This window comes from Chaetura pelagica, unplaced genomic scaffold, assembly GCF_000747805.2.
Source record: "Chaetura pelagica isolate M959 unplaced genomic scaffold, ChaPel_1.0 scaffold74, whole genome shotgun sequence".
NCBI lineage: Eukaryota > Metazoa > Chordata > Aves > Apodiformes > Apodidae > Chaetura > Chaetura pelagica.
In genome coordinates, this window is record NW_009952982.1 from 1550271 (window position 1) to 1560744 (window position 10474).

Below are 10474 nucleotides of genomic sequence, written 5' to 3' on the forward strand. Positions count from 1 at the left end.
TGCAAGAAAACAAGAAGTGGGAAACAGGAACAGGTTATTATGTTATTAGGTTATGGTTATTATCTGCAAGGGGAAGAAACACACACATTACAGGATCCCACAAGCACGTCCTGCCCACATAGTTGTTGTAGCCTCACCCAGTCAGACACATTAGCATGGCTTCTGTCCTCTCCAGTCCAACGCTTATCTCATGCCTCAGGTGATGCCAGGCTTACCAACTCTTCCTCACTGTCCACAGTACTTTCCAGCCTCCTGTCACCTAGCTTTAGCAACCCCACTGTGCTTGCATGGGTAAGTAAAATAAAATAAAATAATGTAAAATAAAATAAAATAAAATAATTCTCTCCCACCTGCTTCTTCATCCTCTTTCCTTCTCAGATGTGCAAGGTCACAAGCCATGACCATGGGTTGCCCCACTTCTCTCATCCATACGCATCAGGCCTGAGTGCCATCTAAATACAGCTTGCTAGACTGCTCCAAGATGCATTTTTATTGTAAACAGGTTGCAAGGATGTCCCAGACAGACTAAACCACATGGTATTCACACAAAGTGGTCAGTGCCAGCACCTGCATGATGTCAATGTTAATACTGGTTTCCAGTAAAATGAATTCCTTGAGGTCCTGCTGACCTTTTCACTACTGACCAGGTGTCACAATCTGATAGTTAGATACGTGGAAATTCTTTGTGATCCCACCAGGGCAAAACAAAGAGAATACAATAGTGGGTGTACAAATAGGCTTTTATTTATGTACAGAACAGCTGATAAGAGTTATGTTTGTGATAAGCTTACACTAGATGCAATAACTAATCCTAAACTACAAAAAAGAAAGATCAGGAAAGGAAATAAAGAGCTAAAGGAAATTCACCACTCAGAGCTCCAGCAGCATCCTGTTGGTCTGGGTAGAAGAGGGGTGGTGGTCCAGCCCTAGGAGGCATCTTGAGACTGACACTCTTTTCTTTTATACAGTTAATTCCTGGGATATGCCCCGACAGTCACCCAATCACTGTTCCATGTGTGTAGCAAAATTAGGTATCACCTCTTGCATTCCTTTAGTCCAATTATCCACATATTTTACTGCCAAGTTGGTGAGTTACATGGAACACTCTTTGAGTAGCTCAGTTAATTCAAGGCCTGGTTATTGCTGGATGTCTTTGGTCAGTGCTGGCTGTGGCACCCATTGTGAGCTCCTTCATCTCCCACCTCAGCACATCCCACACCAAACTCCCCAGTTAGCAGTTGCCTGCAGCGTTTGCCACATTGTGAACACATCACCGGGGCTTACTGAGTAAAGCAGCTCGGTGGGTTGCTATGACATCTCTTTAGTTCAGCAATAAATCCTGCTCTTAGGTGTCTCAGATGTCTCAGGACAAACTCCAGACACTCTGAATGTCTGAATACAATGCTTATCTCTTGGTTTGTTCGAGACAAACACCATATATCCTGAATGTCACACCAGAGGTCACCGTTACAGGAGGAAACCCAGGCTGTGCAGCACCGTGGCAGCAGCGAGACCGCGCGGCAGCAGCAGAGGAGCCAGCACCAAAATGCCAACAGCAGCTGCCACTGAACTGCAAGTACAAAATGGATACTAGAGGGCTACAGCTGCTCCTCTCTAATTAAGATAAGAGCCAACAACAGAAAGAAAAACACAGACTGGAAGTTGGGAAAGGTTGAAAGACAGCCCATCCTGCACGACCAGGAGTGAGGAATCCGCTGCTTTGGTCTGCTTGCTCTCTCTGTTGCAGCACAGCTGTTGGGGCCCACTGTGCATTTCAATCACCGTCCAGCCTGAGCTTACACTTGTCTCCCAAGCTCCTTGGCACTTTCCAGCCCTTCTTACGCACACGCTGAACCTGAACTAGATGCTTGTGCTACCTAAGCACACCTTCTTCTCTTCCTACAATTGTAGGAATAGGAGGAAAATGCAACAATTCTTGCCCCAAGAGCACGGTCGTGGGCTGCAGCATGATTGATGTGTGGTCTTGGTGGCACTGGCAGTTGTTGCACTGGATATCTGCTTGCCACATGCCCATCTGCCTTTCACAGGACATTGTGGGAGTCAAGGCAAAAACTACATCCCCTCAAAGCACTGCAGGTAAGAGTATGGGTTTTATATCTGCTATTGCTGCTGCTCCAGAATTTATTCTGCTGCTTTATATTACTTACCCAGAGGGATGGGGAAGTACTGGAGAGAAAGGTCTCTTTTATGCCCATGGTATCCCAACATGGGCTGCTGAGTTAGACCACAAGTTTGTCTAGCCTAGTGACTGTCCCTGACAGAAGACAAAGTAGGGTGGAAAGAAGACACATATGAGTGATACTCCCCCTTTGTACTCACCCTGTCTCTTGTAATTCATGGCTTAGAGATTTTTTGAGCTGGCGTTGCTTCTGTGTATTTAGAAATCCCCAGCAGATTTCTTCTCCCTGCACTGCTTTGGTCTTCCCTTGAGTCCATGCTAACATTTAGCATCCACAGAACTCTGTGGCAGGGACTTCCACACCAAACTACACTTCTGTGAAGGCCCACCTTCCCTTGGTAGTGTGGGCCTTGCTGCCTCCATCTGTTGCCCACAGAAAGCTGCCACACTGTCTTGAGCTGGTGCACAGCTCATTTCAGCAAGGTGACCATCTGATAATAGATCCCATAAGTTTTGACATGGGGGCTGCATTTGTGGGCTCACCACAATCATGAAAACCTCAGATTCTTTCCTCAGGCAACGCCTTCTACTCCTCTTCCTGCTATCACAGGACTTGAATCCCATTTCTTTGCTGTGCAAAGACCTGAAGACCAAACTTCATTACAGTTCTGCTGCCCTCAGTATAGAGCCAATTTATTTTTCTTTTTGAGGGTGCCCTGGGGTGGGGATAGTGCAGAGATGCTACAGTGCTCCTTGGGGATGTAACCAGAGCATCAGTATCATTTTTCAGTCTTCACTGATGAGATGGCCTTCTGAGGCTATGGACACTTCACAGCAGCCTTAGAGATGGTTTGCATTGCAGTTAGGGTGTAGACACCTCCCTACCCAGAGAAGGCTGAAGTAGAGTCACCTTTTTTCTCCTGTAACCAAACATTCAATGCACAACAAAACAATGCTTCAAATTTTGGGCCCTTGTTTATGTGGGCTTCTCCCCTGCACCATCTATCTAGCTGGAGGAATGGAGGAAGGGGAAGATCCAGCCATTTTCCTTCCATAGTGTTCAGCACATAAGCAGAGAGAAGGTAAGCAGTCCTTTCATATGCCTCATTTATGTCCTGCTCTCCCTTGTAATCGTATATCCAAGGTTTCCCCTTGGGACTGTGAGAAACACAGGAAGTTGAATTCTTGCTGGTCTCTCCTAGGCTGAACTCTTCCCACAGCTTCAAGCACTCAAAAGATGTTCTTGTCTGCACCTTGAAATCCAGGTTTTCCACTTTTGCCAGTTAAATACAGGCAAAGACATCCTCTGTTGTTTCTTTCTGAGCTTTGCTGCAGGTCTTGGATTTAGCATATGCACTTACAGGGCTAATAGGAGTAAATCCTTTCCACCATCACCCTGCTTCCACTAACTGCAAAGCTTATTCCACAATTGCAGAGACTAATGTTAAATCACACTCTACTGTTATAAAATAATGAGGTCCCACTAGCCATGTACCTACCAAGGTGATTGCCTTGGCTAAGTGGTTCTGATTTGCAGCAGTACTGAAGCCAGCACAAATTTTGTTACCAGCTTTGAGAAATGTGGGATCAGACCCAAACAGTTCAGCTCTAATCAACACACAGCCCTTTCCCAAAATTACTGCCTTATGCAGTATTAAGTCTATAATGTAAATGTCCAGCTCTGGTTTAGGCCTAGCTGACAACAAAGCATCATGTGGCTGCTCACTCAACTGTCTCCCCCACTGTGAGACGGGGAGAAGAACATCCAACTGTAGGTCAAGACAAGGATGGGGAGGGTTGACTCACCAATTATAGTCATGGGCAAAAGACTCCATTTGGGGAAAAAAATTCAGTTTAATTTATCACTAATCAGATGCAAACAGGACAAAGACAAAACAAAAACCAGACCTGAAACACCTCATCCCACCCCTCCATTCCTCCAGGGCCCAAATTACTTTGCTCCCGATTTCTCTACCTCCTTCCCCCCAGTGGCACAGTGGTACAGGGGATGGGGTTTAGAGCCAGTTTGTCAAGTTTTTTAATGCTGCTCCTTCCTCCTCAGGGAGAAGGATTCCTCACAGTCTTCCCCAGCTCCACCATGAGGTCCCTCCCATGGGAGAGGGACCAACCCCTTCAACATGAGTCCCTCCCACGAGGTGCAGTCCTTCAGGAACAGACTGCTCCAGCACAGGCTTCCCACAGAGTCACAGCCTGCTTTGGGTGCAGTCACCTCCCCTGGCGCAGGGTCCACATCTCCTCCACAGTGCAACTCCATGGGCTGCAGGGACCCAGCCTGCCCTCTCACCATGGGCTGCAGGGGAACTTCTGCTTGGGCACCTCCTCCCCCTCCTTCCTCACCTGCCTTGGTGTCTCTGCTCTGGCATTGCTCTTACCTTCTGCCCTGAGGTCTAACAGCACCGACTTGGCAGAGAAGGCTTGAGGTCTATATGGATAATTGGACCCAAGGAATGCAGGAGGTGATAAAGAAGAACCAAAACCAAGAAGATTGATGGCTAAACCAGTCTTGGCAGCTGAAGATGTAGAAGTCGTAATATTGTGCCCTTCCGGTGATCTTAGCTCATTATATTACTTATTACTTATTACTTAGCTCATTCTAATACTAAAAATCACACCCCCAGGTCAATATATGTCCTGCACAGGTGAAGACCCTTCTCTGGAGCATGTACAAGAGTAGAAATAGTGATGTAACCATATTATAACTATATGTTAATCACTAACCAATCAATATAAGGAGGATGGACTTGGAAACCTACAACTCTATAGTTTTGTGTATCAATATGCCATGAAGAATTTTGTTTAGGGTGCTTGATTTGTGGGAAGCCCCAAGAACTCAGCTTTGTGCAAACCTGCAATAAATTATAATGTCTCCTTCCTAAACGTAGTCTCTTGGTCTGCATTGCAGGAGCTATCTTGAAACGGTAACAAACTGATCACAATACTCCAATGTTTCATTTATCTTTCTCTTCCCCATTCCAGATGTATACTGAAGGATGGATGCTTCCTGCAGACACTACAGAAAAAAGCATCAGAAATCCAGACCATGGGCCCACACACCACTTATGATCTTCAGTGACACTTTCATCTTGCACATGCCTGAGCCTCCGGTGTAGGGCTGCATGGTCCTGGTCTCAGTTTATGAAGAAGTTTCAGACCCCAGGGATCTCATTGGCTAGACAACCCTGGGGAAGAGAAGAGCAAGCAAAGCAGATGACCATTGGGACCTCATGATTAAGTCTATCCAGCAGCCTGTAGCTGAATGGCATCCCTACTAATTTATAGGAGATGTCTTCAGCAGAAGTCACAGCACGTGGTGAATCTGTACAGGTTTTTTTTCATTAAGACAAGCCAAAGCAGTGCTCACAGTGGGTGAGCTCAGAGCTCGAAATTTTGCTTTCTAGGACATGGACAAAGGTAACAATCTTTTGGCTTTCTCCCACTCCTTGCTGCTGCTCTAGGTAAGGAAATGTTTTTTCATCTTTGCTGATGCCATGTAATCTTTATGATAGCAGCAGAGTTTCAGCAGTGCCTTGAGATGGAAAAGGTTTATACCTATGAAAGAAAATAAAGCCAGATCTGAATGGCTCATTATGAATAGACAAGAGGAAAAAAGGATGGGAAGGAGGATGAGTCAACGATTCTATTTATAAGATTGAAAAGTAATAAAAAGTTGTTTTATCTAAGCTCAAACAACATATGTAGCTGGGAGCTTCAATTTGTATTGAGATACTCTCTGCAGCACCTTAGAAAGCTGTTACCATTTTTTTTCCTAGCAGTCTCCCACGTTTGGCTTATTAGGACTTTCAAGTTTGCTACACAAAGAATTAAAACAGGCTCTGGGGCTATTGGTGTGTAACTGTCTTGGTGTGAGCACTGCTGTGTTTGCACAGAATGAATTGCAAATGGAAAAGCACCCCCCACCTCTACTCTGAGACACCAGCCAGAGGCTTTCTCATTAGCAGTACAGACATCCCAAAACTGAACACGAACTGCTCTCCTCACACTGTAGGCACGAGGGTGATGTGTTTTCCACTTGTGTGCAGAGGTATCTTCTTGTGCTGCTTGGGGAGAGACATCTCCCTCCAGGGAGGATGCTACTCCTTGCACCCAGGAGGGTGGCTGCTGCACTGGAAAGGCAAGCACCTGGCAGCACTGCCAAGGAGACCACAGCTGCAGGGCTCTGCCCTGGCTCCATGTCCAAACACAGAAACACATCAAGCATCTGCCGACCTCACATCATCTATCTGCTGCAGGAACCTCTGATTGAATCTGGAGAAGGGCTAGAACTGGAGGTGCCTCCCCACTTTCCTCCTCTGCACCCCAGCTGGATCTAATGACTGAAATGTTTCCTGCATCCTGAAGGGAGGAGTTTGATATACCTGCTGATATTTTTCATGCCACTAATTCTAATGAATCTAGATATTCTTGCTGTCCATATCCACTTAGTCTTTTTGTGGATCTTTATATATTTGGCCTTGGGAAGTCCCTGTTCATTGCATGTCATAGGGGAAAATAAATTCAAGATAAATAGATTTTTCACAGCTTAAAATTTCCTTTCATCTGTCTCCCTGCCCTGGTCTGATAAGAGAGACCCATTTGCAATTTTCTATACTTCCAGAATGTCCTCTGACCAATTTCCCAGGTTTTCAAAGTGGCAAATTCCCTCACATAAGAAGCCACACTCTTTTGGGTAAGTGTGGTTTGGAAATCCACTTTTCCTTTGTTTTACATTTTTTCTTGTGGTATTGCTTTAAAAAAAAAACTGTCCCATTCCCTCCCTCCAGTCACAAGACATGTGAGGTCTCACCCTCTGAGAATTCTGTTAAATGCATGCATGGCTTTTCTATAGGGTATGAAAAATACAAAAATTATATTTAGGTCACAAAGACTTATGTTGGTGTGAGAGACAAGTGTAGGGAGGCCAGTAGAAAAGGGGAATGAGGAGGAGCTGCTGGTGTTTAAATGGGTGCTCCAGCACCTTTGTGTAAATCCTCTTGTGTTTGCTTGCCCTACAGAATGTTTCAGGTTGCAACACAGGTCTGACTTGCTGGTGCTGTGAAAGCAGAAAGGATGAAGCTTGGAGGAGGAAGGCTGCAATGCACTGCAGGCTGGAGCCTGAGTTCCAGTTGGGATGAGGTGTTCCAGAGAGGCCAGTATTCAACTATCCAAGCTGCAAAGTCCAGGCAGAGCAGTGGGAGTGGAGGATTACTGAGGAGTGCTTGCAGGAATTGGACAGGATGGCAGCTCCTGGGTGGTGGAAGTTCTCCAGCTAAACAGCATATCAGAGCCACAAGGAGAAAACAGAAAGGAGTAGCTGTTTTTGTCTTCCCCTGTCCTACACTCCCTGCAGAGTCCAAGTGGGGTTTGGTTGGCTTTGGGGTCTCCTTCCTTTCAGCCATGACCACCTTCAGCCCTTTGATCTCCAAAGTCACCGAGACAGAGCAGCAGCAGCATCTTCATGACCACTGCTGAAGGTGGGGCAGAAGCTTTCTCTGGCTTCTTTGGGGATGTACTGCTCACTCATGCCTTCTACAGTGAACAACTTTCCTGTCCCAAACACTGTATATCGTCTTTCACTTAAAGTCATCAGAGTCCTCACTGTGCTGTCTTCACATGAGAATGTATGGGCAACAGATCTGACTGCAGATGGAGTCAAGTAGTGCAGACTTTTAACTTTTAACATAAAGAGCTATTAACTGAAAGAGGGTAGATTAGATATTGGGAAGAAATTATTTACTGTGAGAGTGGTGAGACACTGGCACAGATTGCCCTGAGAAGCTGTGAGTGCCCCTCCCTGGAAGTGTTCAAAGGCAGGTTGGATGGAGCTCTGAGCAACCTGATCTCTTGGGAGGTGTCTGGGCCCATGCAGGGGGGTTGCAACTGGATCATCTTCAAGGTCCCTTCCAACACAAGTTGTTCTACGATTCTATGAACATGAGTTGGAAATTCATTTCTGTGCAGTTGTTTGCTCTGGTTTTTGGCCGTGTTCCACTGGTTTGGGTGTGCCTGGGATAGCTCTGAAAGCTAACTGCAAACTCAAGTCCCTACACAGCTTCTTCTGTTTACCTGTAGTAACTATGGCGATGGCGTCCTTGAGACTATAAAGCAGAATGCCCTACTGAAGCAGCAGAACAAGTTTCAGTGAGCTATCGGAGTCAGGAAATACTAAGTGACTGGGAATAGCCTGAAGGTGGCACCAATACAGAATAGAATGCGAAGGTTCTTACTTTGTTCCAGGTGGCTTCCCCAAGAGTCTTAATTACCTGGGATTACTCCTCGGCTTTTTCCAGGGTTTGTGCTTCGTCTTCCAAGCTCCTCTCCCAGCTTTGTAGAGCCAAGCTGTGATGAAGGTACCAGCAGATTTGCACCGAATCAATGTGCAGCTGCTTTCTTGGAGCCAGGTGGGTTTAGTGCAGCATAAGATCTGGCCTGAAAAGGCCTGGTGCAAGTGCAGCTGGGATTGGTAGCAGCCCCTGGGGTTTCTCCTGACAGGCACTGGCAGGAAGACACAGCTCTCCCCTACATATGGCTGGGATGGAGGCGCTGAGGAAAGGGGATTTGTCTCCTTGAGCCCAGAGAATTTGCACTTGAGGACAGTCCTGTCAGGCATGTGGTTATGAGCACAGACCTGCATCTCACTATTGTTGCATGGTGGAGCAGTGGGGGCCAGATAAGGAATCACCACGTGGCCCTCCCAGACATGCGTTGCTCCTGTAGTGTCTGCAGGACAACAGTTACTTGCTTTGCCTTTCTGCTATGAACAGGCCAGGAGGCACCTTATTTCATTAATATTCAGGTAGCCCTAGTGAAACACTTGAAGCAATATATCCAGTTCAAGCATACTCAGACACCAGAGCACTCAGGCCCCTTTTTGTCAACAATCAGAGCTGAATTAAGTTAGACCTCCCCAAACTACGACAGATCTCAAATTCAGTTCTGGATACAGATTTCAGAGCCCAACCAGTTCAATGTTTAATTTCAAGTCCCCTAAGCAACAGTTTCCAGTGCTATGCTGCCATTCAGCTGATGGGAAGGACTCTGAAGGCAGTCAGGCTGTGTTGCTGAACACTGAGTGCCCTGACACCCAAGTCTTTGTTCCAGCCAGGAGAGTCTGCAACCAAGGCTTAGCAGGTGGAAGAAAAATTCAGATTATCATGGGTTTGCCCCCACTGAACACTGTCTTCTTTCAGCCACTGCGCAGGCAAAAATAATTTCAAAGGTGCTGGCACTTGTGCAGGGCTGAGTGGCCTCTGATCAGCTCAGGTTGTTAATCTGCCTACACGTTCCACATCTCCTCTCCAAGAGCTCCCAGCTGCTTTGGTGTCTGGCAAACCTCTCATGTCCACCTTTCCCTCCCTCCTCCTCCCTAGGGACCTGCTTTCTGCAGCAAGGGAGAGAGCAGCTGCCTGCCCCTCCCCTTCCCTGCCAGCCCAATCTTCATGCAGTGCAAGTCCTGCTCCCCAGACAAGTCTCCCCAGTTGAAAGCAAGACACAAAAGGGAGCTGCCTTGAGCATCAAGTACACACATCTCCCATGCCATTCCCATGCCTACTGCAGTGCTGCACCTTTGACAGCCCTCTCGTGGTGTCCCACCAAAACTTCAAAGTTATTCTTGACGATGCTGCTCACATCTCTCATGGGCCCTTTGGATGAGCAAACACCACTCAAAAGCTCTCTCAGACACAAGCCTTTCCTCACCTGCCTGCAGCAGCCAGACTGGTGGCAGCACATCCTGCCTCTGCAGGCCTCCTAGAGTCCCCTCCTCCTGGTCTGTGCAGCTGCATCTTGAGGACAGCGGCAGCTGCCAAGGAGGGAGAGTGGGGATCTTGTAAAGTTCCAATTTGTCACAGGCTGTCATGGAAAGGAGTAAAAAATGCTGAGAATCACCCTGCTTGCATGCCTCCAGACCTCCAGCTGCCTCCCCTGACAGGGATGGGTATCTTCAGGAGCAGTTCAAACCTCCTGAGGGCTGAGCCAGATCTGGACGGTGCCTCTCCCTCACCATTGACTGCAAAAATCAAATCTAGGATGACGGAAACCAGCCCACCCACCTGTACCCCTCCTTCCTCCTCTCTCTGCATGCTAGTGGCTGCTGCTATTAAAATCAGTAGCCACAACTTCTCTGGGAAAAAAACAAACATGTGATTGTTCCTAATCCAGCCCTCCTTCCTCCTCTCTCTGCATGCTAGTGGCTGCTGCTAGTAAAAACCGTAGCCACAACTTCTCTGGAAAAAAAACAAGCATGTGATTGTTCCTAATCCAGCCTGGTCTAAACAGTCTTGATAAAAGCAGTCCTTTGTCAGGAGTGTTCATTAT